The sequence below is a fragment of the Hyperolius riggenbachi genome, chromosome 1 (assembly GCF_040937935.1).
Source record: "Hyperolius riggenbachi isolate aHypRig1 chromosome 1, aHypRig1.pri, whole genome shotgun sequence".
Lineage (NCBI taxonomy): Eukaryota > Metazoa > Chordata > Amphibia > Anura > Hyperoliidae > Hyperolius > Hyperolius riggenbachi.
Genome location: NC_090646.1, coordinates 293,641,474 through 293,668,345, shown reverse-complemented (window position 1 = coordinate 293,668,345; position 26,872 = coordinate 293,641,474). Strand labels below are relative to the sequence as shown.

At 46.7% G+C, this 26,872-nt stretch overlaps 1 protein-coding gene across 2 annotated transcripts in view; it reads left to right on the top strand.

Annotated features, from left to right (window-relative positions):
* The first annotated feature begins 1,422 nt into the window (after nt 1-1,422).
* LOC137508077 (fibrillin-2-like) overlaps nt 1,423-26,872 on the top strand; it is a 710,315-nt gene continuing 684,865 nt past the window's right edge. Inside the window, exon 1 of one of the 2 annotated variants that reach the window (XM_068233727.1) lies at nt 1,423-1,519. The gene's annotated coding sequence lies outside the window, so the exon portion shown is untranslated. Of the gene's footprint in view, nt 1,520-12,314; nt 12,389-26,872 lie in introns of those variants that run through there. The other variant, XM_068233729.1, reaches the window with a different exon arrangement.

Below are 26,872 nucleotides of genomic sequence, written 5' to 3'. Positions count from 1 at the left end.
TGTAGACAGTGGTCTGCCCCTCTCAGCAGCTTGTAAAGTGGATGCAGCCTGGAGTGAATCACCTCAAGCAGGCAGCCAGTCTGAGTGTAAACACAGACTCGTGGTATAGCTAGTTATATTCCAGCAATATTCCAGCTCATTTAGTTACCTGTTACCACCTCAGATCAGCCTATTTCTCCTCATGTCTGCTGCATGCTGTGAGTGACACAGTGAAATATATTTGTGAACTGTGTGACAGAGTAACCAAGCAGCTCAGGGTGACCCAAACTACTATGAGCTGTGTAAGAAATTAATTTTTAAGCAGGGATAGCGAGAGAGAGACCTGGGTGAATAAATAAAGTGCCTAGTGGTAATGTGTACACTAATATAGAGTATTAAAAAAAAAGTCGTTTCAATCGATAGTATTCCTTTAAGTCAGGCAGAAAAAATGAGGTTAACTCACCTGGGGCTTCCCTCAGCCCCCTGCAGCTGATCGGTGCCCTCGCAGCCCCGCTCCGATGCTCCTGGACCCGCCAGCGCCGACCTTCGGTTTCGACGTCACCGGCCGACAGGAATGGGAACGCGAGTGATTCTTCACGTTCCCAGCCACAATAGCACCCCCTATGCTGCTATTGCGGCAAGTCCTGTCGGCCGGTGACGGCGAAACCGGAAGTCGTCGCCGGCGGGTCCGGGAGCATCGGAGTGGGGCTGCGAGGGCACCGATCAGCTGCAGGGGGCTGAGGGAAGCCCCAGGTGAGTTAACCTCATTTTTTCTGCCTGACTTAAGTATCCCTTTAATCTGTTCCAACATTAAAACATAATTTTCATTGAAACCACAATAAGAACCCATGGGTCAAAGGGTTAAAAATGACCAGTATACGAATGTGGTACTATATGTCACCTATGAGAAGACAGGCAAAAATTAAATATATCTTTGGTGTGTAGTGTACCATACAATATTTGCTTGGTAATACCTCAAGTCCAATCTGCAAAATACAGAATACCTGGCATATAGTAAACATCATAAAGGACATCATAAGACACAAGAAAAGCATATAATATTGACATATTTGTTATAAGCTTCACAAGTGGTGGATCTGGTGACCACCTTTGAAGCTTACACTAAAAGCTAAGACACAGATGTAAATTAAACAGTGTTTAACAACAAGATGTGCAGTATGTGCTTCAAACCGGGCAAAGCCAGGAATCAGAATACAGGATACAGGGGTCAGAGAACAAGGAATCACACTCTAGCAATAGAAGCAAAAGAGCAAAGTGGAGCTCTGCAAGAATTTTAAGGGGTATGGTACATACACGCAGCACTCAGAGCCTCGGCTGTATAGCATCATCACTGTGCTGCGGGGACTCTGTCTGGCTGGGATCCGTGTAGCTCCGCCCCTTTTGCGAAAAGGCCAGCGAGGAGGCAGGAAGGAGGCAAGGGAGTGGAGCTGTGGAGTCAACTGCCTGGCATGGTCAGCCTCCCAGGCCCCAGCAAAAGGAAGAGGGGATGCTGCAGCTGCTTGCTACAACAATGATTTTGGTGAGTTATTGCTGCTCTCTCCTTTCTCCCCCCTGCCCCCCTTTCTCTTGTCTCCCTGCCTCCTGTGTTCCCCTCCCAACAGTGTGTTCCCCTGCCCTCCTGTCTCCCTGCCTCCTGTGTTCCCCCTGCCCTCCTGTCTCTTGTCCCCCTGCCTTCTGTGTTCCCCTGCCCACCTGTGTGCCTCCCTGCCTCCTGTGTTCCTCTGCCCTCATGTGTGTTCCCCTGCCCTCCTGTGTGTTCCCCTGCCCTCTGCCTTCCTGTGTGTTCCCCTGCTCTCCTGTGTGTTCCCCTGCCCTCCTGTGTGTTCCTCTGTCCTCCTGTGTGTTCCCCTGCCCTCCTGTGTGTTCCCCTGCCTTCCTGTGAGTTCCCCGGCTCCCCTGTGTGTTCTCCTGCTTTCCTGTGTGTTCCCCCTGCTCCCCTGTCACTTGCCTCCCTGCCTCCTGTGTTCCCCTGCCCTCCTGTCTCTTGTCCCCCTGCCTTTTGTGTTCCCCTGCCCACCTGTGTGTCTCCCCACCTCCTGTATTCCCCTGCGCACTTGTGTGTTCCCCTGCCCTCCTGTGTTCCCCTGCCTTCCTGTGAGTTCCCCTGCACCCCTGTGTGCTCCCCTGCCTTCCTGTGTTTTCCCCATGCTCTCCTGTGTTCCCCTGCCTTCCTGTGTGTTCCCCTGCCCTCCTGTCTCTTGTCTCCCTGCCCTCCTGTCTCTTGTCTCCCCGTCCTCCTGTGTGTTCCTGCCTTCCTGTGTGTTGTCCCCAGCCCTCCTGTGTCTTATCTCCCTGCCTCCTGTGTGTTCCCCAGCCCTCCTGGATCTTATCTCCCTGCCTCCTCTGTGTTCCTCTGCCCTCCTGTCTTTTGTCTCCTTGTGTTCCCCTGCCCTCCTGTATGTTCCCATGCCCTACTCTCCCTGCCCTTCTGTGTGTTCCCCTTCCCTCCTCTGTGTTCCCCTGCCCTCCCATCTCTTGTCTCCTGTGTGTTCCTCTGCCCTCCTGTGTGTCCCCTGTCTTCCTGTGTGTCTCCAGCCCTCCTGTGCATCCCCTGTCTCCTGTCCCACTGCCTCCTGTGTGTCTCCTGTCTCCTGTGTGTCTCCTGTCCCCCTGCCTCCTGTGTGTCTTCTGTCTCCTGTGTGTCCCCTGTCTCCTGTCCCCCTGCCTCCTGTGTATACCCCTGTCTGCTGTGTGTCCCCCTGTCTCCTGAGTGTCCTCCTGTGTCATGTCAGCCTACTTCTGTGTCCCCCCCTGCCTGTGTGTGTCTCATGTCTGTTGACCCACTGTCTCCTGTGTGTTCCCTGTCCCGTACCTCCTTTTTGTCCCCATGTCTCCTGTCCCCTGTTTGTCCCCCTGCCTCCTGTCACCCTGTCTCTTGTGTCTCCCCCTGTCTTCTGCCCCCTGTGTGTCCCCATGCCTCCTGTGTGTACCCCTGTCTCCTTATTCCCCCCTGTCTCATGTCTGCCTGCTTCTGTGTGTCCCCCTGTCTTCTGTGTGTCACCTGGCTGTGGTAAGGCCCTGAAGATTGTTTTGGCATGGGGTGAAGGTGGTGGTGGTGGTGGTGGGGGGGGGGGGGGGGGTGACAATAACTTTGCCCAGTAAGGGACCAAGAAATTTCTGAAGGCAGCCCTGGTTGCAGGTATAAAATATAAAATTCAATTTAGTCTCAAGTTGTAGAGCAGATAGTCAGAAACAGTCTGTACGTTCTTATCAGCTGTCATGTTCTATAGGTCTGTGAATATCTGACGACTCAGTTACAAAGAACAGACACACAGTTATTTTAGATCACTGCAACTAGCAGAAGGCTTATTTCAGTCTGCCCAGCCATGTCTCATGACTGGTGAGCCCTTGAAAATCTAGAGCTTTCTGCACTTTATTAAATATTCTGCCTGAAAGAAAGCAAAACATCTGAGCCTATTTACAGTGATTTGCATTTACATAATGTGAACCATTATATGTCACCATGGGGCATTTTGTAACGGAAACTGACTCACTTATTACATATCAAAGTTCTCTATATGAAATGCACATTTCTGTAATGAACATTGAAGTGATATTCTTGTTGTCATTAATTAATTGCAGAAATATGGACAGAGCAGGGAATTTTCCTCTCTAGCATGCTTTACTCTGCATAACATATTTATTTTAAGTAATGTAGAATGACCCATGAGGAATGTCCTTTCACTATAAAAAGCAGCATTGATATTAAGATAGGGGAGACCAGACCTTTAAAGGGAACTGTGCATCGGGAGGTATTTTTTTAAAATTACCCTGACCATAAGGGAGGTTCATAATGGAGTGTGCCATGGGGGGGCATGTTTGGGTTGAGCCTCACTGTTCCTCTAGTCCCTGGTCCATATGGGATCCCCCATGTTCTTCAAGGAGAATTCGCAGCTGCTGAATGTTCAACTTCCTGTCAGTTTCTCACATGCACGCGCATGCCACAATGGGAGCTGTAGACCGTGAAAGCAAGTACAGAGATGTTCTTGCATTCACAGACTAAGTCTCCCAGCATGCATTGGGGCACTGGAGACACTGCCGGGAAGTTGAAAATTCTGCAGCTGCAGTCTCTCCCTAAAGAACATGGTGGATCACATACGGACCAGGGGCCAGAGGAGCAGCACCCTGAAGGCAAGTAGTGAGGCTCACCCCCACCCCCCTATCGGCACACATTATCGGCACCCTTATGGGGAGGTTAATTAACCACTTAAAGACAAGCAGGCGTATTAAAACGTCCTGCTGGAGCCTCTTAACGGCTCCAGGACGTTTTTATAAGTTAAGTAGCGCTGCTGCTGCTGTGCGTGTGCACGTGCACACTCCTGCGTGTGCACGTGAGATTAGTAAAAAAAAGAAAAAACAACAGAAAAAATACACCTTTATTTCCAAATAATATATTGTTACATAGTTACATAGTTATTTTGGTTGAAAAAAGACATATGTCCATCGAGTTCAACCAGTATAAAGTACAACACCAGCCTGCTCCCTCACATATCCCTGTTGATCCAGAGGAAGGCGAAAAAACCCTTACAAGGCATGGTCCGATTAGCCCCTAAAGGGAAAAATTCCTTCCCGACTCCAGATGGCAATCAGATAAAATCCCTGGATCAACATCATTAGACATTACCTAGCAATTGTAGCCATGGATGTCTTTCAACGCAAGGAAAGCATCTAAGCCCCCTTTAAATGCAGGTATAGAGTTTGCCATAACGACTTCCTGTGGCAATGCATTCCACATCTTAATCACTCTAACTGTAAAGAACCCTTTCCTAAATAAATGGCTAAAACGTTTTTCCTCCATGCGCAGATCATGTCCTCTAGTCCTTTGAGAAGGCCTAGGGACAAAAAGCTCATCCGCCAAGGTATTATATTGCCCTCTGATGTATTTATACATGTTAATTAGATCCCCTCTAAGGCGTCTTTTCTCTAGACTAAATAAACCCAGTTTATCTAACCTTTCTCGATAAGTGAGACCTTCCATCCCACGCATCAATTTTGTTGCTCGTCTCTGCACCTGCTCTAAAACTGCAATATCTTTTTTGTAATGTGGTGCCCAGAACTGAATTCCATATTCCAGATGTGGCCTTACTAGAGAGTTGAACAGGGGCAATATTATGCTAGCATCTCGAGTTTTTATTTCCCTTTTAATGCATCCCAAAATTTTGTTAGCTTTAGCTGCAGCTGCTTGGCATTGAGTACGATTATTTAACTTGTTGTCAATGAGTACTCCTAAGTCCTTCTCCAAGTTTGATGTCCCCAACTGTATCCCATTTATTTTGTATGGTGCTAGACCATTAGTACGTCCAAAATGCATGACCTTACATTTGTCAACATTGAATTTCATCTGCCATGTATGTGCCCATATAGCCATCCTATCCAGATCCTGTTGCAATATGACACTATCTTCCTGAGAGTTGATGATTCTGCACAATTTTGTATCATCTGCAAAAATAGCAACATTGCTCACTACTGCATCTACTAGGTCATTAATAAATAAATTGAAGAGCACTGGACCCAGAACAGACCCCTGTGGGACCCCACTGCTAACAGTCTCCCATTTTGAGTACGATCCATTGACCACAACTCTTTGTTTTCTGTCCATTAGCCAGTTCCCTATCCATGAACACAGACTCTTCCCCAGTCCTTGCATCCTCAACTTTTGCACCAGACTTTTGTGGGGAACAGTGTCGAAGGCCTTTGCAAAGTCCAAGTATATCATATCTACAGCATTCCCAATATCCATATTAGCATTCACTACCTCATAAAAGCTGAGCATGTTAGTCAAACAGGACCTGTCTTTAGTAAACCCATGTTGATGCTGAGAAATAAGATTATTTTCTACTATGAAGTCATGTATAGTATCTCTTAGTAACCCCTCAAATAGTTTGCATACAACTGATGTTAAACTTACAGGTCTATAATTTCCTGGATCAGATTTTTTGCCCTTCTTAAATAATGGGAAAACGTGGGCTGTACGCCAATCCGCTGGGACTCTGCCAGTTGCAAGAGAGTCACAAAAGATAAGATAAAGGGGTTTATCTATAACTGAACTTAATTCCCTTAGGAACCGAAGATGCATGCCATCCGGGCCAGGTGCCTTGTCTATTTTTAATTTATTTAGTCTTGCCTTCACTTCTTCCTGCGTTAAGTATTTAATATTACAGTTAGAAGATTGAGACTCTTCCGCCTCTGTAGTTTGCAACAGTGCTGTTTCTTTTGTGAAGACAGAAGCAAAGAAAGCATTTAATAACTCTGCCTTACCTTGGTCATCCACCATTGAGTTTCCATCCTCATCCTTTAGGAGTCCTATACAGTCAACCTTTCTTTTTTTAGAGTTAATGTACTTGTAAAACTTTTTTGGGTTAGATTTGATATCCTTAGCGATTTGTTTTTCAGCTTCAATCTTTGCCTGCCTAATTTCTTTTTTACAATTTTTATTGCACTCCTTATAATTGCTTAGTGCAGCCTCGGTCCCCTCCTGTTTTAAGACCTTATAGGCATTCTTTTTCCTCTTCATTTTATCTTTAACCTTTCTATTCATCCATAGAGGCCTTTTTTTATTCCTAGACATTTTGGTTCCATATGGGATATACATACTACAGTATTGATTGAGTATAAGTTTAAAAGCTTGCCATTTCCCTTCAGTGTCTTCCCCTTGTACATTATCCCAGTTCACCAAACTTAGTGCCTGCCTAATTTGAGTGAACTTCGCTTTTCTAAAATTCATAGTTTTAGTGGTCCCGCTGCCCCGTGGCCTATCAGTCACCAGATCAAACGTTATCATGTTGTGATCACTATTTCCCAAATGTTCTTGAACCTGCACATTTGATACATTATCTGGTCTATTAGAAATGATCAGATCCAGTAACGCATTCCCCCTAGTTGGTTCAGTTACCATTTGAGTCAAGTAATTGTCCTGTAGTGCTGCCAGAAATCTGCTGCTTTTACCAGAATGGGTAGCCTCAATACTCCAGTCAATGTCTGGAAAGTTGTTACCATACTTTGTACTAGGGACATAATTCACATCTTGTAATAACCAGGACACATAGGCAGATAAAATGTGTGGGGTTTATGTACAGTAGCAGTGTTTATATTAAAACTATAGGGGAAGAAATTGGAGAAATAATGTATTTTTTCATTTTTTACTTGTTTTTCCCTTTAAAATGCATAGAAAATAAAGTAATTACTGAAAACAAATCTCAACCCCAAAAAGCCTAATTGGTGGTGGAAAAAACAAGATATAGATCAATTCATTGTCATTAGTAGTGATTAAGCTATTGGCAAATAAAAGGGATGAGCACTGAAAGGTGAAGATCGCCCTTGTCCGTTAGGGTAAAAACCCCTTTGGGGTGAAGTGGTTAAAAAATAAACTCCTAGGCCTCTATTCATAAAGCATTGGCCATTTAGCAAAGTGTCCATTCATAAAAGCTGTTTCCGCATGAAAAGCTGACATTCCTGAGCAGTGCGGGAAATTACTGCCTTATGCGGTGATTATCACAATACATGTCACTACATGTCAATTCATAAAGATTAGAGCAGGCGGAATGGGAACGGAGAATACCGACTGTTTAGAAAAGGAGATAAGCCAGCGAGAGTACACTTGAAATCGGCGCCGGTAGACTTGGGAGCAGGATACAGCGGTATATGGCTGATCCTGCTTCTGCACAAGTCCGGGCCGATTTAATTACTATACCCCCTCCAGGCCGACATGGATAGTAGGGGAATGAAATAATTCGGCTTCCAGCGATTGCTGGAGGCCGAATTATTATGTTTTTAAGCAACCTTGGCTCCGTCTTCTGACAGAGCCGACGTTACTCACTGAGCGCTTCAATAGGAATGATTCCTATTGAAGTCTATGGAGGCGCCGGCTGCGCCCAAATCTAGCAGCGCTGAAAAGCACTGCTCCAGCCAGCGATAACAGGCAAGATAATAGGCAAGCTAATGGAGACCTCCCAGGCAGTAGCAGTGAGAGCAGAACAAAAAAAGGCATCCCAGAATACCGAGGCTGTGTTTTTTTTTTTAACCCCTTGGGTACCTGTTTTCAGATACATTTCACATCATAAAGCCTGCATGTGTATCATTTCTTGAAGTTCTTCTAAGCTGTGGCAATTAAATAGATTGTTTAGAAAGACTAATAGACAGATTCAGAGCAAGGAGAGGCAGTTTTAAAAAAAATGCACATCTAAAGGGAAGTTGGGGCTGCCTCCTTTATAGTAACTCTGTCTCTGCGCAGAGAAAATGTATCAACTCAGCCAGCATCACAAGTTTAGTGCGGAATTCCCCGACCTTTTATCGCAAGTGTAAAATACCGATGCGGTGTTTTCCCTACAAAAATTTTTTTTCCCGCAAATGTTTTATGAATAGAGCCCATAGTGTTTAGTTGCCTTTAAGGTGTTGAAGTTATCATTGTGGCTTTTTATTCAGAATTATGTTTATGGCCCAGTGCACACCGAGCGGTTTTTGGAGCGATCCGCCGGCCGCATCCGCCTGGAAAAATGCTTGGCTAATGTATTGCAATGGGATGGTGCACACCGGCGGTTTGAGGTTTTTGCCAAGCCGCAAACGCGCCTCCTGCTGCGCATTTGCGGTTTACTAAAAAACCTCAAACCGCCGGTGTGCACCACACATTGAAATACAATAGCCAAGCGTTTTCACTGGCCGATGCGGCTGGTGGATCGCATACAAAATCCGCTTGGTGTGCACCCGGCCAAATATCTGCTCTCTGCTCCCAAAACCGCTAGCGTTTTGACGATCTGCTAGCGGTTTTGGTGTGCACTGGGCCTAAGATCTAACTTTCTCCCATCATCGTCCTGGAGTAGTTTAGTTTAAGCGACACTCCAATCCACTCTATTGGTAATAGTTGTTTGATAGGGGAACCTCCACCACACCCAAGTGAACGTCACTCACCAAATTATTACACAACGCCTAGCAACACTTTGGAAATATTACCAGGACACCCTCGACCATACACGACCAAGCACGATCAATCTTATTCCAATCTTATTCCAAACTGAATTCTCAGTCTTTACTGATAATTTTAATGGGTCCCTATGGCTGTGGCCATTTTTTCTGCGTTTTTTTTCTTTTTAGCGGTGGGGACAGTTAAAGGATACCCAAACTGACATGTGACATGATGAGATAGACATGTGTATGTACATTGCCTAGCACACAAATAACTATGCTGTGTTCCTTTCTTTCTTTCTCTGCCTGAAAGAGTTAAATATCAGGTATGTAAGTGGCTGACTCAGTCCTGACTGCTAGGAAAGTGTTTCATAGTTGGAATTTCTTATCAGTGAGAGGGTCACACTGTAGTCACTTCCTGTCTGAGTCAGGACTGAGTCAGCCACTTACATACCTGATATTTAACTCTTTCAGGCAGAGAAAGAAAAAAAGGAACACAGCATAGTTTTTTGTGTGCTAGGCACTGTACATACACATGTCTATCTCATCATGTCACATGTCAGTTCGGGTATCCTTTAAGGCTAGTCCTGAAGGAGAAAAACTAGAGCTTGGTCATTTTTGGGGTTTGGGGTAAGGCATAGGGGAGGAAGGCTTAAAGTTTGCAATGGGCGGCTAAGGTTAGCCGTGGGGGAGGAAGGGTTAAGGTTAACCCTTGGGGGGGCGGGGGTTGCCAGGATGGCATAGCCTTTTAATTAATTTAGAACAGCTGTTTTAAACAACTCAGCAGGTTAAAAACAGCAGCACTCTGCAGTTGATTGCAGTCAGGCTAAGACAAATGAGCTCAGAGTGGACCCGCGGCTGCGCATTGTGGTTGCACACAAGTCCGGAAAGGGCTACAAGGCCATTTCTAAATGTTTTCTAGTTCCAGTGGCTACAGTGCAAAGCATTATTAAAATAATGAGGACTAGTCGGAAGGCAAAAGTGACACCTGTGCTGGCCAGGAGGACAGTGAGAGAGGTGAAAAAGTATCTAAGGATCACCACCAAGGCCATCCTGGTGAATCTGGGCTCTGCTGGTGGAAATGTCTCAAGGCAGACAATCCAACGGACACTGCACACTGCTGGGTTCCACGAATGCAGACCAAGGAGGACGCCACTTCTCGCTTGGCCTTTGCAAATGCTCATCTGGACAAAGAATAAGACTTCTGGTCTTCTGTGTTACGGTCAGATGAAACAATAATTTAATAGTTTGGTCACATTGATCTTTCCTTCATTTGGAGAAACCTTCATCCCAAAGAACACCATCCCCACTGTCAAACATGGCGATGGAAACCTAATGCTTTGGGGGTGTTTTTTTCAGCCAATGGACCAGGGAACCTAATCACAGTAAATGGCACCATGAAAAAATGGCAATACATGAGGATTCTCAATGACAACATCAGTCAGTCTGCAGAGAAACTTGGTCTTGGGCACCAATGGACATTTCAGCATGACAATGACCCAAAAACACAAAAGTGGTGAAGAAATGGTTAGCAGACAACAACATTAACATTTTGGAGTGGCCCAGCCAGAGTCCTGACTTGAATCCAATTGAGAATCGGTGGAGGGAGCTAAAGATCAGGGTGAGGGTAAGAAGACCCTCCAACCTGAAAGATTTGGAGCTCATTCCTAAAGATTAATGGGCAAAAGCTGGTCTGCCATTATAGAAAGCATTTGATTGCTGTAATAGCCAATAAAGGCTTTTTTTAATTGATTATTGAGAAGGGTATGAATAATTTTGGAAGGAACAGTTTTTTCTCAAATGTAATAAAAGTTGAGAAATGTTTTTTTTCCCACAATAATGCCTTTTGTACATCGTCTTATTATCTTTTGGGAGAAACCTATGTCATTTCCCATCACAAATGTACTTGCTGGTTGAATAAAAATAACTTTAAGTCAAAATTTGCCAGGGGTATGAATAATTATGGGCAGCACTGTATATTGTATATATCCACTGCTGTTAGTGCGCTATATGGTATCCTGGGGCAATATTCAGAAGATCCTATATAACTTCAAATCCCATACATGCATCAATCAGATTGTCCCCGATCATTCTGTAGTCAATACCCTCAGGCAAGATATGCATGAATTGGAATAGAACAAAGAGAAAATAATAATAATAATAGTGTAATAGTTAAACCTGCACCCCTACTCCCTTTGAAGCACACAACTATCAGGTGAATAACACTCTAATGTATATACAATGCTCTCACCGGACAAGATGGCTGCTCAATCACAAACATCAAGAAAGCACATAGTAATCATCCACAGGGTTAATATCGTCTGCTTGAATCCCTCCAGCCTCTACAGTTAATGGATTCCAGTTTTCCTTGAAGTAAATGGGAATAGCAAAACATAGTGCAGTATTTCAGAACTCAATGCACCTTCACCTCCCCGTGGTGCAAAACCAGCACACTGTGACTCACACTGTGCTCTCCGTCACCAATATCACACAGATGCGCTCACTAGATTGAAATGCTGCTCAATCACAAACGGCTAAAGCGTTTTATCTATGTCCTCATTCCACTTTTCTAAGTCCACGCTTGTAAGCACAGATCAGCCCTTAAAAACTAAGCAAACACTTCCATGGTGCAATAAGAACTTTAATAGGACAATAAAAATGAAGTATAACACTCACATTTTCCATAGATTAAAGTGGATCCGAGATGAAAAACTAACTATAACAAGTAACTTGTCTATATATCTTATCTAAAGTTTAGATAGTTTACACAGCAAATCTAGCTGCAAACAGCTCAACAGAATATGATTATTTCTTCCTGTGATACGACAGCAGCCATGTTCTGCTTGTGATTGTGTGCATCTCCACACCTCAGCCTGTGAAAACTTCACTCCGCTTTCCTCCTCCCCTTTGTGCCCCCACGCCTCAGAAATATCTGGCTAGTAACACCTTCTCCTCTTCCTGCCCAGACTGAGCTCCCACAAGCCCTTGCTACTGTCTGAAAATGCCAAGGCACTCTTAAAAGCTGTGGTCGAGGCTTGTTTAGTTTATAGGGAATTAGAGTATTAAAACAAAAAAGTATTTGGCTTGAGGAATGCCCTATAAACTATATGAAAGGAACACAATTATGCAATGAGTAAAAGTTTATCTCGGATCCACTTTAAAACAGCGTATCATATATAAAACTCCAGCGTCCTGGATTTACTCAGTATGCTGCCTCAGTGTGCCACCCTGAAGCTCCGCCCTACGCATTTCATCATAAAGACTCATCAGGGACTTCATATCGAAACGCGTAGAGCTGATACTCATCAGCTAATATAAATCATTCCTAAATGCCATAGTTTTTAATTGATGTTCGTTTTGTTCAATGTTTTTATGAAATTAAGTAAACTACTCCTCCTACATCCAGGTATATTGTATCTCCACCAACCAAAGCTGGAGAGGCATGTGAAGAGCATGTATAGAAGAAAAAAACAAAATCACCTGGGAAAATGTATGTATTTAGTATATAAAATTCAGCGATGTTTTCAAATTCTGCTGTGAATCAGCATGAAAAAACTGACACGGAACAGGAATTTTGTTTCATCAACTTTATTTTAATAAATGACCAGTGCAGCCAGGGCCGGATTTACCATAAGGCACGGTAGGCACCTGCCTACAGGCGCCTTACCGACGAGAGGCGGCCCCCCTGCCCCCATGAATGTCCCCCTGGCCTGGTGACTAACGCTGCACTTCACTTCTCCCTGTGCAGGAGTGCTCCGCTCTTGTCCGGTCTGGTGCACTCCCCTCCTTACCTCAGATGTAGGATGCAGGGGCAGCGAAACTTACTTCCTCCCCATCCCGCTGGCGGCGGCTGTTGTCCCCTCAGTGTCCTTCTGTGCTGTGTCTTTAAGGTTCCATCGCTTGATGAGGTCATCAAGAGAGGACCCTTTCAATACAGTAAGATGCCGCCCAGGGGCGTCGCTAGCCCTATTTTGGGGGGGCACGTGCCCCCAATCTGTCCTGGGGTGCCACGGATCTCCGCCCGGCCGCCGCTCACCCCCTCTGTCAGCGGCTCCCTCCAGCCGCCGCCGCCGCGTCACTCAGAACTCAGGATCAGGCGGCGAGCCGGCGACCAATCGTGCGGGCGCTAGGACCCAGCGCCCGCACTGATATGCGGAAGTGACATCACTTCCGCATATCGAGCAGGTGCGTCCGGCGCCCGCTGGTACTGGTCGGGTCGCCGCTGATCATGAGGTCTGCTGCGAGGTAAGGGGGGGGGAGCCTCCCTGTCACTCAGCTAGAGGGGGGGCCTCCCTGTCACTCACTCACTACCTAAAGGGCCTCCCTGTCACTCGCTCACTCCCTAAAGGAGCTCCCTGGCACTCACTCACTACCTAAAGGGCCTCCCTGTCACTCACTCACTTCCTAAAGGGGCTCCCTGGCACTCACTCACTCCCTAAAGGGGCTCCCTGGCACTCACTCACTTCCTAAAGGGCCTCCCTGGCACTCACTCACTCCCTAAAGGGGCTCCCTGGCACTCACTCACTACCTAAAGGGCCTCCCTGTCACTCACTCACTTCCTAAAGGGGCTCCCTGGCACTCACTCACTCCCTAAAGGGGCTCCCTGGCACTCACTCACTGCCTAAAGGGGCTCCCTGGCACTCACTCACTGCCTAAAGGCCCTCACTGTCACTCACTCACTTCCTAAAGGGGCTTCCTGTCACTCACTCACTTCCTAAAGGGGCTCCCTGGCACTCACTCACTCCCTAAAGGGCCTCCCTGTCACTCACTCACTACCTAAAGGGCCTCCCTGTCACTCACTCACTCCCTAAAGGGGCTCCCTGTCACTCACTTACTGCCTAAAGGGGCTCCCTGTCACTCACTTACTGCCTAAAGGGGCTCCCTGTCACTCACTCACTCCCTAAAGGGGCTCCCTGGCACTCACTCACTCCCTAAAGGGGCTCCCTGGCACTCACTCACTGCCTAAAGGGGCTCCCTGGCACTCACTCACTCCCTAAAGGGGCTCCCTGGCACTCACTCACTCACTCACTCCCTAAAGGGGCTCCCTGGCACTCACTCACTGCCTAAAGGGGCTCCCTGTCACTCACTCACTCCCTAAATAGGCTCCGTCACTCACTCACTGCCTAAAGGGGCTTCCTGTCACTCACTACCTAAAGGGGCTTCCTGTCACTCACTCAAGGCCTAAAGGGGCTCCCTGTCACTCACTCACTGCCTAAAGGGGCTCCCTGTCACTCACTCACTCCCTAAAGGGGCTCCCTGTCACTCACTCACTGCCTAAAGGGGCTCCCTGTCACTCACTCACTCCCTAAAGGGGCTCCCTGTCACTCACTCCCTAACTAAAGGGGCTCCCTGTCACCCACTCACTCCCTAAAGGGGCTCCCTGTCACTCACTCACTGCCTAAAGGGGCTCCCTGTCACTCACTCACTGCCTAAAAGGGCTCCCTGTCACTCACTCACTGCCTAAAGGGGCTCCCTGTCACTCACTCACTCCCTAAATGGGCTCCCTGTCACTCACTCCCTAAAGGGGCTCCCTGGCACTCACTCACTGCCTAAAGGGGCTCCCTGGCACTCACTCACTCCCTAAAGGGGCTCCCTGGTACTCACTCACTGCCTAAAGGGGCTCCCTGTCACTCACTCACTGCCTAAAGGGGCTCCCTGTCACTCACTCACTCCCTAAAGGGGCTCCCTGTCACTCACTCACTCCCTAAAGGGGCCCCCTGTCACTCACTCACTGCCTAAAGGGGCTCCCTGGCACTCACTCACTGCCTAAAGGGGCTCCCTGGCACTTACTGCCTAAAGGGGCTCCCTGGCACTCACTCACTGCCTAAAGGGGCTCCCTGGCACTCACTCACTGCCTAAAGGGGCTCCCTGTCACTCACTCACTCCCTAAAGGGGCTCCCTGTCACTCACTCACTGCCTAAAGGGGCTCCCTGTCACTCACTCACTCCCTAAAGGGTCTCCCTGTCACTCACTCCCTAACTAAAGGGGCTCCCTGTCACCCACTCACTCCCTAAAGGGGCTCCCTGTCACTCACTCACTGCCTAAAGGGGCTCCCTGTCACTCACTCACTGCCTAAAAGGGCTCCCTGTCACTCACTCACTGCCTAAAGGGGCTCCCTGTCACTCACTCACTCCCTAAATGGGCTCCCTGTCACTCACTCCCTAAAGGGGCTCCCTGGCACTCACTCACTGCCTAAAGGGGCTCCCTGGCACTCACTCACTCCCTAAAGGGGCTCCCTGGTACTCACTCACTGCCTAAAGGGGCTCCCTGTCACTCACTCACTGCCTAAAGGGGCTCCCTGTCACTCACTCACTCCCTAAAGGGGCTCCCTGTCACTCACTCACTCCCTAAAGGGGCCCCCTGTCACTCACTCACTGCCTAAAGGGGCTCCCTGGCACTCACTCACTGCCTAAAGGGGCTCCCTGGCACTTACTGCCTAAAGGGGCTCCCTGGCACTCACTCACTGCCTAAAGGGGCTCCCTGGCACTCACTCACTGCCTAAAGGGGCTCCCTGGCACTCACTCACTGCCTAAAGGGGATCCCTGGCACTCACTCACTCCCTAAAGGGGCTCCCTGGCACTCACTGCCTAAAGGGGCTCCATGTCAATCACTCACTGCCTAAAGGGGCTCCCTGGCACTCACTGCCTGAAGGGGCTCCCTGGCACTCACTCACTACCTAAAGGTGCTCCCTGTCACTCACTATCAGGGTCCCTGTCACTCACTACCCAACTGGAGGCGCCTGTCACTCACTAGCTAACCTGGGGGTCCCTGTCACTCACTACCTAACTTGGGGGGCTACCATATTAAGGGGGCATTCTGCCTATTTCTGTGAAATGCTGTCTATTTATGTGCCTCATGACTGCTGAATTTTTCTTGTTGGGAGTCTTATGATTTGTTGGGGGCCTCAAGATTGCTGAATTTGTCTTGTTGGGGGCCTCATGATTTGTTGGAGGCCTCATGATTGCTGAAGTTGTCTTGTTGGGGGCCTCATGATTTGTTGGGGGCCTCACGATTTATGAATTTGTCTTGTTGGGGGTCACATGATTGCTAACTGCGAGACTATGGGAAAAGCTGAATCCTTATCATATGAGACAATAGCATTAAACATACTTTTTTAGCTTTTTAAAACAGAAAATAAAACTGGGAGGTTCTAAAAAATTGAATACATTTTTCAGGAGTAGGATGGATGAAATTGTTTATCTTCACAGTTTATTTTCAACTTGGATTTTCCATAATGTTCATGTATGAGTTAAAACGTTTGTACAGTATTTAGTTTAAATTGCTGTTGCCACTTTGCGATAGATAAGTGACTTTTGGGTTGCAGTTTGGGCACTCGGCCTCCAAAAGGTTCGCCACCACTGTCATAATCTAATGTCCCACCATTGCTAGGTTCATGTAAATTTGTCTCCACCCGTTACCACACCTATATTCTGGTCCATGGCCCACCCATTTTTCGGTGCGGCGCGATAAGCACACTGCACAACGTGATCCTCATATTTTTGGCACGCTAGCTGCAGTGTGCTGAATTCTGCTGCCTACAGTATGTACAGTATACGCTGTTCTCTAGTGCATGCACGGTGTGCTGATTTACCTCCAGTGTGTACAGTGTAAGGTGTTACTCTGTGCCTTTACTGATTGTAAACCAGCTATATTGTATGCTGATCCCTGCTACTTTCAGTATGTACAGTATTAGCTGTAAAGCCTGGTACACACATACAATTTTTATTAGCCAATTTTAGCTCTGTTCATAAAATTCATTGTCTGTTGGCCCACTTACTGCACGGGGCCGGTAAAATTGGGGGTCAGTGATTGACCAATCAAAATTGTATGTGCGTATACATCTTTGATCTATGCCTATACTGATTGTAAATTATCTAAATAAAGGACAGGGGGCTCCATCCAATATTTCGATGGGCAGGCCCGTTATCTGTAGCTTACACCGCTGCTAAGTTCATGTACATTTGGCCCCACCCATGGCCACACCCACTCACCTCATGACCACGCCCATTTTTTTTGCCCTCCCCGCCTAGTGCCCACAGGTGCCCCCGATCTCCAAGGACCCTAGAAACGCCCCTGAATTTGCCGCCGGTAAAATGCAGATCAAAGCTGCTGCCAGCGGGTTGGAGAGGAAGTAAGTGCTGCTGCCTCTGCTTCCTACATCTGAGGGAGGGAGAGGAGCAGTGCAGAGCCCCCCTGCATAGAACGGGGCATAGAATGGGATTCATTGTATAGCATATGGGGCCTCAGGTTCTGCTGGGATTGGTAGTTCGCCACATTCATCTTCTATTCAATGGAGGTTATGTAAATTTGTTCACAGGCTGTTTTGCTGGAAGTTCTAGTCCACTTCATTTGGAATACAATTGTAATATAATACATGGATCTTTCATATGGTGAATTTATTTAATCCTTTGGTCTGATTATTTAATATATATGGATTTTTTTATTATACACATACAGTGATGTGAAAAACTATTTGCCCCCTTCCTGATTTCTTATTCTCTTGCATGTTTGTCACACTTAAATGTTTCTGCTCATCAAAAACCGTTAACTATGAGTCAAAGATAACATAATTGAACACAAAATGCAGTTTTAAATGATGGTTTTTATTATTTAATGAGAAAAAAACCTCAAAACCTACATGGCCCTGTGTGAAAAAGAAATTGCCCCCTGAACCTAATAACTGGTTGGGCCACACTTAGCAGCAATAACTGCAATCAAGCGTTTGCGATAACTTGCAATGAGTCTTTTACAGCGCTCTGGAGGAATTTTGGCCCTCTCATCTTTGCAGAATTGTTGTAATTCAGCTTTATTTGAGGGTTTTCTAGCATGAACCGCCTTTTTAAGGTCATGCCACAACATCTCAATAGGATTCAGGTCAGGACTTTGACTAGGCCACTCCAAAGTCTTCATTTTGTTTTTCTTCAGCCATTCAGAGGTGGATTTGCTGGTGTGTTTTGGGTCATTGTCCTGCTGCAGCACCCAAGATCGCTTTAGCTTGAGTTGACGAACAGATGGCCGGACATTTTCCTTCAGGATTTTTTGGTAGACAGTAGAATTCATGGTTCCATCTATCACAGCAAGCCTTCCAGGTCCTGAAGCAGCAAAACAACCCCAGACCATCACACTACCACCACCATATTTTACTGTTGGTATGATGTTCTTTTGCTGAAATGCTGTGTTACTTCTACGCCAGATGTAACGGGACACGCACCTTCCAAAAAGTTCAACTTTTGTCTCGTCGGTCCACAAGGAATTTTACCAAAAGTCTTGGCAATCATTGAGATGTTTTTTAGCAAAATTGAGACGAGCCTTAATGTTCTTTTTGCTTAAAAATGGTTTGCGCCTTGGCTATCTGCCATGCACGCCGTTTTTGCCCAGTCTCTTTCTTATGGTGGAGTCGTGAACACTGACCTTAATTGAGGCTAGTGAGTCCTGCAGTTCTTTAGATGTTGTCCTGGGGTCGTTTGTGGCCTCTTGGATGAGTTTTCTCTGCGCTCTTGGGGTAATTTTGGTCGGCCGGCCACTCCTGGGAAGGTTCATCACTGTTCCATGTTTTTGCCATTTGTGGATAATGGCTCTCCCTGTGGTTCGCTGGAGTCCCAAAGCTTTAGAAATGGCTTTATAACCTTTACCCGACTGATAGATCTCAATTACTTTTGTTCTCATTTGTTCCTGAATTTCTTTGGATCTTGGCATGATGTCTAGCTTTTGAGGTGCTTTTGGTCTACTTCTCTGTGTCAAATAGCTCCTATTTTAAGTGATTTCTTGATTGAAACAGGTGTGGCAGTAATCAGGCCTGCGGGTGACTACAGAAATTGAACTCAGGTGTGATAAACCACAGTTAAGTTATTTTTTTAACAAGGGGGGCAATCACTTTTTCACACAGGGCCATGTAGATTTGGAGTTTTTTTTCCTCACTAAATAATAAAAACCATCATTTAAAACTGCATTTTGTGTTCAATTATGTTATCTTTGACTAATAGTTACCGGTTTTTGATGAGCAGAAACATTTAAGTGTGATAAACATGCAAAAGAATAAGAAATCAGGAAGGGGGCAAATAGTTTTTCACATCACTGTAATTGATAAGCACAAGTCACTTTGAACTGTGTTTTTTGTTGGTGTTGCTAATTTGCATTCGCTTTTGCATTAATTACAATTTTGTGAGCACTGCCGTACCTGGCTCTACTACAGGTATTCATCTGGGGTCTGTGTTGCTATGCAGAAGGGTGACTGAGGGACGATGAGTGGAGAGTGTGTGACATCACGCAGCGGGCGTGGGAGTGGCACAAACAATGGGATCAGTGGGGAATGGGCCTCATTGGGGGTGAGTAGATTCACTGGGGGGATTACTCACAGGTTGGGGGCCAGGTGCTGCCGTACACACGTGTGATTATCGGCTGAGGTGGTGTGTACAGGCCTTTAGGGCAGGTTTACAGTGTAGGCACTGGTCCCCCATGCATCTCTTGCTCAATCCTTGCTGTGTGTGTGCCCTCTCCGATTTTATTAAAGCCTGTGTTGCTTGTATTTGTTGCTGTATGTGTACAGGCTTCAATAAAGTCTTCAGTAAAGCTGTAGAGGACACACAGCAGAGATAGAGCAAGAGGCACATGAGGACAGTCCAGCCAGCATTTGCCTGTATACTTGCATTCCCGATAGGCAGCTGGGCCAGTCTTTTGTACCTAATATAGGCAGGGCAGTGGGTTGATGTCTAGGCCACAGTCAGGCATTATAAGGGGCAGAGTTCATCTAGGCCGCAAGCAGGCAATGGTGTAACGACAGCCCCCCCAGTACTCCTCTGACTGCAGAAATGCCTGGGGACTTAAAGGAAACCTAAACTGAGAAGGATATGGATTTTTCCTTTTAAAATAACACCAGTTGCCTGACTCTCCTGCTGATCCTGTGTATCTAATACTTTTAGCCACAGCCCCTCAACAAGCATGCAGATCAGGTGCTCTGACTGAAATCAGACTGGATTAGCTGCATGCTTGTTTCAGGGTTGTGATTCAGCCACTACTGTAGCCAAAGAGATCAGCAGGACTGCCAGGCAACTGGTATGGTTTAAAAGGAAACATCCATATCCCTCTCAGATAAGGTTCCCTTTAAGGGAGCCCACCTCTCTCCCACCATCTGAATAGCAGAGCAGCAATACCAACTCCGGCTCTGGGTCCCCCTGTCTCTGCAAGAACAATGTAGAAAGCTCAACACTACAACCCTATATTTGCAGCACCAGGGAGTCAACCAGTCACAACCCTCATCCACCACAGGGCAACTTCGTCCTACAAATAGAAAAAACTGGGTCTCCACCTGGATTTTAAGGCAGATTGGCCTGTTTATTGAGATACCACAGTGCAGAGCACAACGTTTCGACACAAAGGTCTTTTTCAAGTGCATACAGAACAAAGTGCACAAAACCATTAAAAAGACATAAATTTACATAAATCACGCCCACACAGGGGCGGGCACAATGCTTAATGAGACAGACCAAAATCAGTGAATGTTAGCTCACAGGAAACATTTTAAGCTGAATGCTTCATTCATTCCATATAGGGTCAATGTTCCCAGGTCACTAATCCATTTGCTTTCCCTGCGCAAAAGTAAGGTTTATGGGTCGACACCTTCAATGCAGTGGACTTTCTCCAGTACACACTATCTTAAGTCTACCACCGTATGTCTACATTGATGGAAGTTTCTGCCTACAGGAGATTCAAATTGATCGTTAGATTTTTTTGATTTTCAACTTTGTAGGTTCTGTGATGATTTGCTCAGCTGCCTGTGCAGGCAGGCAGCCTTTTGACCATTGTGTAGGTTTGCATGCTGCAGGACTCTGGAAAGAAGAGCTTCTGTCAGTTTTGCAGCTTGTGCTTGCAGAGGAATTTGCATACGTTGTCATGCAAATTGCCTGGCCACATTCATTGGAGGCGTGTACTATAAGTACTATGTCTTTCCCACAATGCTTCGCTGGTCATAAGGATTTCGTCCTATGTAACACTCCTGGTGGGGTGTCAGCCTTACTCTCTGTTTGAAGATCAGCTTAGAGTAATTCCTGGAAACTGTGCTAGGCAGATTTCCCTAGTGCAGTTAGGATTGTTTATCTGTTTTGTTTGTCTGTTTCGATTGTCCTGTCCCAGCGTTGGTCGATAGGAAGTCGTTTTGATCTCTGTTCTTGGAGCATAGCTGGTGCAGCGGTTGCTACCAGCTATCTCTTCTGTTCTGCCTCTCTGGATCGCGCTAGCCACTTTTCGCTAGCGCTGTGGATCCTTCTGTTCTGTCTCCTGGGATCGCGCTAGCCACTTTTCGCTAGCGCTGTGGATCCTTCTGTTTTGTCTCCTGGGATCGCGCTAGCCACTTTTCGCTAGTGCTGTGGATCCTTCTGTTCTGCTACTCTGTTCTGTCTTCCTGGATCGCGCTAGCCACTTTCGCTAGTGCTGTGGATCCTATCTCTCGCTTGTCCCTGTTTTCGTGTGTCTGTCTTGTCTGCTACGTTCGCTTGCTGGAGGCTCGGTGAGATAACCGTTAAGTAAGCGCTCGCGTCCTCTGTTTCATGTTTGTCTGTTGATGGTTAGTTAGGCGTGCTTTTCTCTATTGTGCTTATCACGTGGAGACCGCGCATAACCGCGTGCACTGTTGCGAATGAGTGCGGTGTTCGCGGTTAGCTAGCGTTTGTTATTTTCCGCATCTTCTCATTGTATTATTTGCTGTGCCTTTGCTACCCTCGTATTCTATTCTGATCTGCCTTGTGTCACGTCTGGCGATCGCACCTCTCGCGATCGCGTTCCTATTTCATATCTGCTGTTGTGTGTGCGCGGTCGCGGGGTGGCGACTGGATTGGCGCACACACATACAACCTGTCCCTTTGCTCGTTCTTATTCGCAATCGCCTCTCTTGCGATTGCGTTCTGTGCTTCGTACAATTCCTGTCTGGCATTTGTGGAGGTACAGAGGATTGGTTCCTCTGCACTCCCCAGTGCCATCTGCCGACAGGAATTTCCCTCTACAGGTGCGTAGCACCTTTTGCTGGGTGCCTGCAATTACACGCTTGTGGAGGATTTCCACCGTGTCAGCGCACGCGTTGTGCGCTGATCACGGAGAAAGTTTCACAATCGTTACAGTATGACCAGCCCAACCCAAAACCCCAGTGTAGACAGAATTTCTGATTTGTACGATTTTGTCGAGTTTGGGTCCTGCGTCTTTAAGAGCTTTAAAAGGCTAAATTCAGAGACCAAGGCGGAATTTCTTTCTGAATGTGTGAGGTTTTGCCTGAATCCCACCTTTCAGATTTCTGATCCGTCCACGTCGGCTCTTCTGTTTGCCTATGTGCTCTTAAAAAACGATTTGTTCACCTGGGCATATGATGTGCTAAAAACCAATTCTTGGAATGATAATCTGTATCAGTTTCTTGCAGTGATATTCTCTCACTGGTTTATACTGCCTGGCTTACCACCTGCTCGGATTGATTGTGTAGCTGCTGATAAGTCAGCTGATCTTTCCCTTCCATGCAAAACCTTTCAGTATGACAATCAGTTCAATGTGTCAGTTGCCACTTCAGGTTTTAAAAAGCAGCCATCCAAAGCCTCTAAGTCTAAACGTAAAAGATCTAGGAAGGCTTCCCAGCGGAAAAATCAGTTGCCCATAGCAACCACAAATAAAGAGGTTATTTCTGTCAAGTCTGAAATGGGCAAAACCATGCAGTATGATAATGATGTTTATAATGCATCTGCTGATCAGTTTCCAGGTTTTTTCCCTTAATCCAAAGCTTATGTGGATCCTGCTATAGGTAGGATCGCACACTACATTAAAGCAGTTAAAAAAATCTGTTCTTGTTCCTGAACTCCACCCCTATGGAGATTATCTGGATACTGGCCTGTTTGAACCCCTATTTGCTTCCTGGGATGTTGGGGCCTTGCTGGAGGAATTCGATTTTGATTGGAAAGCCTTTTGCGATTTTTACATCGCAAAAAGCGAAGATGTCTTGAATGCTTGTCTTGATTCTATGTACCTTCTGATTGATTCCGATGAATGTGACAAGGATTATGTGGATCTGGTGATCTATGTATGGCAAACGATTTTGGATGAGTTGCACACACACCAACCAATTGATTCCAATAAAGAGACATCGTTGTCGGATGATTGTTCCTGCCTTTCTGGGGTAAAGCATGAGAGTCTTGACTTTGTGCAATCTGAAATGAATGAGTATGCCGCTGTGGTTGATTCCTGTGCGAATCCTGAAGGATTCTCTCCTGAAAGTGTGCAGTTTGAATCTGTGCGATCTGATGCCTGTTTCTCGGATGTTCCTGCAGATTGTGATCGGCATGAGTCTGCCGGTTTCCTCAAGGATGTGTGGGATCCTTTGTCATTTAGAAACAGATCTTTGAGATCTTCCATCTGTGACCCTGCTATGGGGAAAGTTTCTCGACTGTGCAGCGTCAAAAGTAAAATTAATATGCCTAATAAAGTTTATCCTGTTGATGTCGCTATTTCTTCTGCAAATGATTCCCTGTCTCACCCTGTTCTCACCTGTAAGGGCCCGTTGCCTGGAGACAGTTGCTTCAGTGTTTCGGTCCTAGATGCCTTGCAGTCTGCTCCGCAGATCGCTGAGGTTTGCGCTATGGAAGCATCAGTTTCACAACCTAAAGTGAATTTTGATTCGCAGGTTTTGCGTTCTGATTCCTCGGATTCGACATTGTTAGCCGAATCTAAGAGTGAGACAGCGCTTCGGTTTTGCGAATCTGATGCTGAACCTTCTTTGCCTTATTCAGAGACGCTTTCTCTGAGCCTGCCCTGTACCATGAATAACAAAACGATGTCCAATCACACTGACATTTGGGAGTCCCTTTCTTGCTTTGAAGAAAGTTCTGAATCTCCACCCTGTACTCTGGATGAGTCAATATTGCCTTGTACAATATCTCCTGCCCTGCCCCTAGAGGCTTGTCTAGATATTGCTGCTATTTTTACCTGTCTTTCTGCAGTTTTGGAGTTGCAAGCTAGTTTGACTGCTACACAGAATTCTGGATGCAGCGAGATTAAAGTTAGGGAGTCAGTGTGTGTTCCAGTGAATATTCCTGTACGTTCCACTCATGATGATGAAATTCAGTCTCAGTTTATGGTGGAACCTTCCCTGGGACATCTGCCCTGTTCTCAAAATAAAGTTTCAGTTTTGCCCTGTAACATGGATAGTACAGAATCCTTCTTAGAAAACTTGCAAAGTGATGTTCCTGAGGTCTTGTTTGATGTTCTGGAGGTCTCCGAGTTCCTCCCAAAGGGTGCAGAACTTGTAGGAGATGTCTCCTGCGCCCCAAGTCCTTCTGAGGTGTTACCCTCTTCCGTAGGCATTGCTGCCTTGCTGGCTACCTTTTCAGCTCTGATGGAGCTTCACTCATATGTAGTCAATGATGATATTATTGTCACAGAAATTTCTGAATTTGTATCCGAGTCTTCTTTTGAAAGTCCAGTGCCTGTGACCTCCACTCATGATGATTCTCTGTCCGGTACTGGTTTTGGTCTTGTCGTGCCGGACTCTGAGGTTGGCAGTTCCTTGACATGTCCTGAGGTTTCTCCTGTGCTGGTGTACCCCAGTGTGCTCTGTGACTCAGAAAGCCCAAGTGTGCCTCGGTTATCAGCGCACTCAGATGCTTCCTCGGTGGAGACATGCTCTGATATGGCCTGCCTGCTTGCATGCCCAGAAGTGGTCCCTGAAAGTCTTGATCTTGATGGGTGTCCTCGTAATTCTGAATCCGGAATTGTCATTGGTTCCATTGTGGTTCTTGGTAATTCTCCATGTGAGCCTGGTGATTGTTCTGCCCTCTTGGGATCTCTGTGGAGCTTCAAAAGGTTCTAAGAGATTCCGGGAGAAATTTTGCTTGGTACCCTGGATAAGATCAACGGTGGCTTTTGTGTTGTAAGGGACACTTCGAACAGGTATTGTGGCAGGTTTGGTATTTTCGGACGCTCCTTGGAAGGTGGTGGGTATTGTCTGGAGGGTGTCGATGGCTTCTTCTCTGGAGTTCACAGTCCTGATGGGTGTTATACTGAGACTGGTAGTACTGATGGGCATGTTTCGGTGGCTTCTGTTTCCGATGAGGTCGGTTTCGGGTGGACTGACTCTGGAATTGGACCTTGTCAGGCTGCCCCGACCTTCATGAGTCTTCAGTTTGAGTCTGTTGGTAATAGCAGTTTTGAGGGTCGTCTGGAATTCGACCCTGGAGGGGGGTGTACTGTGATGATTTGCTCAGCTGCCTGTGCAGGCAGGCAGCCTTTTGACCATTGTGTAGGTTTGCATGCTGCAGGACTCTGGAAAGAAGAGCTTCTGTCAGTTTTGCAGCTTGTGCTTGCAGAGGAATTTGCATACGGTTGTCATGCAAATTGCCTGGCCACATTCATTGGAGGCGTGTACTATAAGTACTATGTCTTTCCCACAATGCTTCGCTGGTCATAAGGATTTCGTCCTATGTAACACTCCTGGTGGGGTGTCAGCCTTACTCTCTGTTTGAAGATCAGCTTAGAGTAATTCCTGGAAACTGTGCTAGGCAGATTTCCCTAGTGCAGTTAGGATTGTTTATCTGTTTTGTTTGTCTGTTGCGATTGTCCTGTCCCAGCGGTGGTTGGTAGGAAGTCGTTTTGATCTCTGTTCTTGGAGCATAGCTGGTGCAGCGGTTGCTACCAGCTATCTCTTCTGTTCTGCCTCTCTGGATCGCGCTAGCCACTTTTCGCTAGCGCTGTGGATCCTTCTGTTCTGTCTCCTGGGATCGCGCTAGCCACTTTTCGCTAGCGCTGTGGATCCTTCTGTTCTGTCTCCTGGGATCGCGCTAGCCACTTTTCGCTAGTGCTGTGGATCCTTCTGTTCTGCTACTCTGTTCTGTCTTCCTGGATCGCGCTAGCCACTTTCGCTAGTGCTGTGGATCCTATCTCTCGCTTGTCCCTGTTTTCGTGTGTCTTTCTTGTCTGCTACGATCGCTTGCTGGAGGCTCGGTGAGGTAACCGTTAAGCAAGCGCTCGCGTCCTCTGTTTCATGTTTGTCTGTTAATGGTTAGTTAGGCATGCTTGTCTCTATTGTGCTTATCACGTGGAGACCGCGCATAACCGCGTGCACTGTTGTGAATGAGTGCGGTGTTCGCGGTTAGCTAGCGTTTGTTATTTTCCGCATCTTCTCATTGTATTATTTGCTGTGCCTTTGCTACCCTCGTATTCTATTCTGATCTGCCTTGTGTCACGTCTGGCGATCGCACCTCTCGCGATCGCGTTCCTATTTCATATCTGCTGTTGTGTGTGCGCGGTCGCGGGGTGGCGACTGGATTGGCGCGCACACATACAACCTGTCCCTTTGCTCGTTCTCATTCGCAATTGCCTCTCTTGCGATTGCGTTCTGCGCTTTGTACAATTCCTGTCTGGCATTTGTGGAGGTACAGAGGATTGGTTCCTCTGCACTCCCCAGCGCCATCTGCCGACAGGAATTTCCCTCTACAGGTGCGTAGCACCTTTTGCTGGGTGCCTGCAATTACACGCTTGTGGAGGATTTCCGCCGTGTCAGCGCACGCGTTGTGCGCTGATCACGGAGAAAGTTCCACAATCGTTACAGGTTCTAATATTACTTCTATGTTCATTTAATCTCGTCCTAATATCACAAGTAGTCTGACCAACATAACCCATACCGCAAGGGCACTTCAGCAAATAAACGACATTAGTCGTAAGACATGAAAAATTGCCATACACTTTCAATTTCGTACCCTTAGTAGTGTGTCTAACAAAGTCACCTCTAATAATTGAGGAACAATTCTGACAATCTGTCTCTACTTCACTCCTGCATTTTAGCATGCAGTTGCGTTCCTCCATTAGAGTTCTGAATGCATGTCATACTACATTGGGAGCCTCTGTAGCAACATTGCTGCATGTTGAATGGCTGCAGTGCTGAGGAGACCAGATAATCTGGATTTCCAATAGGTATTTTTGCTCTGCTGCTCTTCTAGTCAGATGGAGGGAA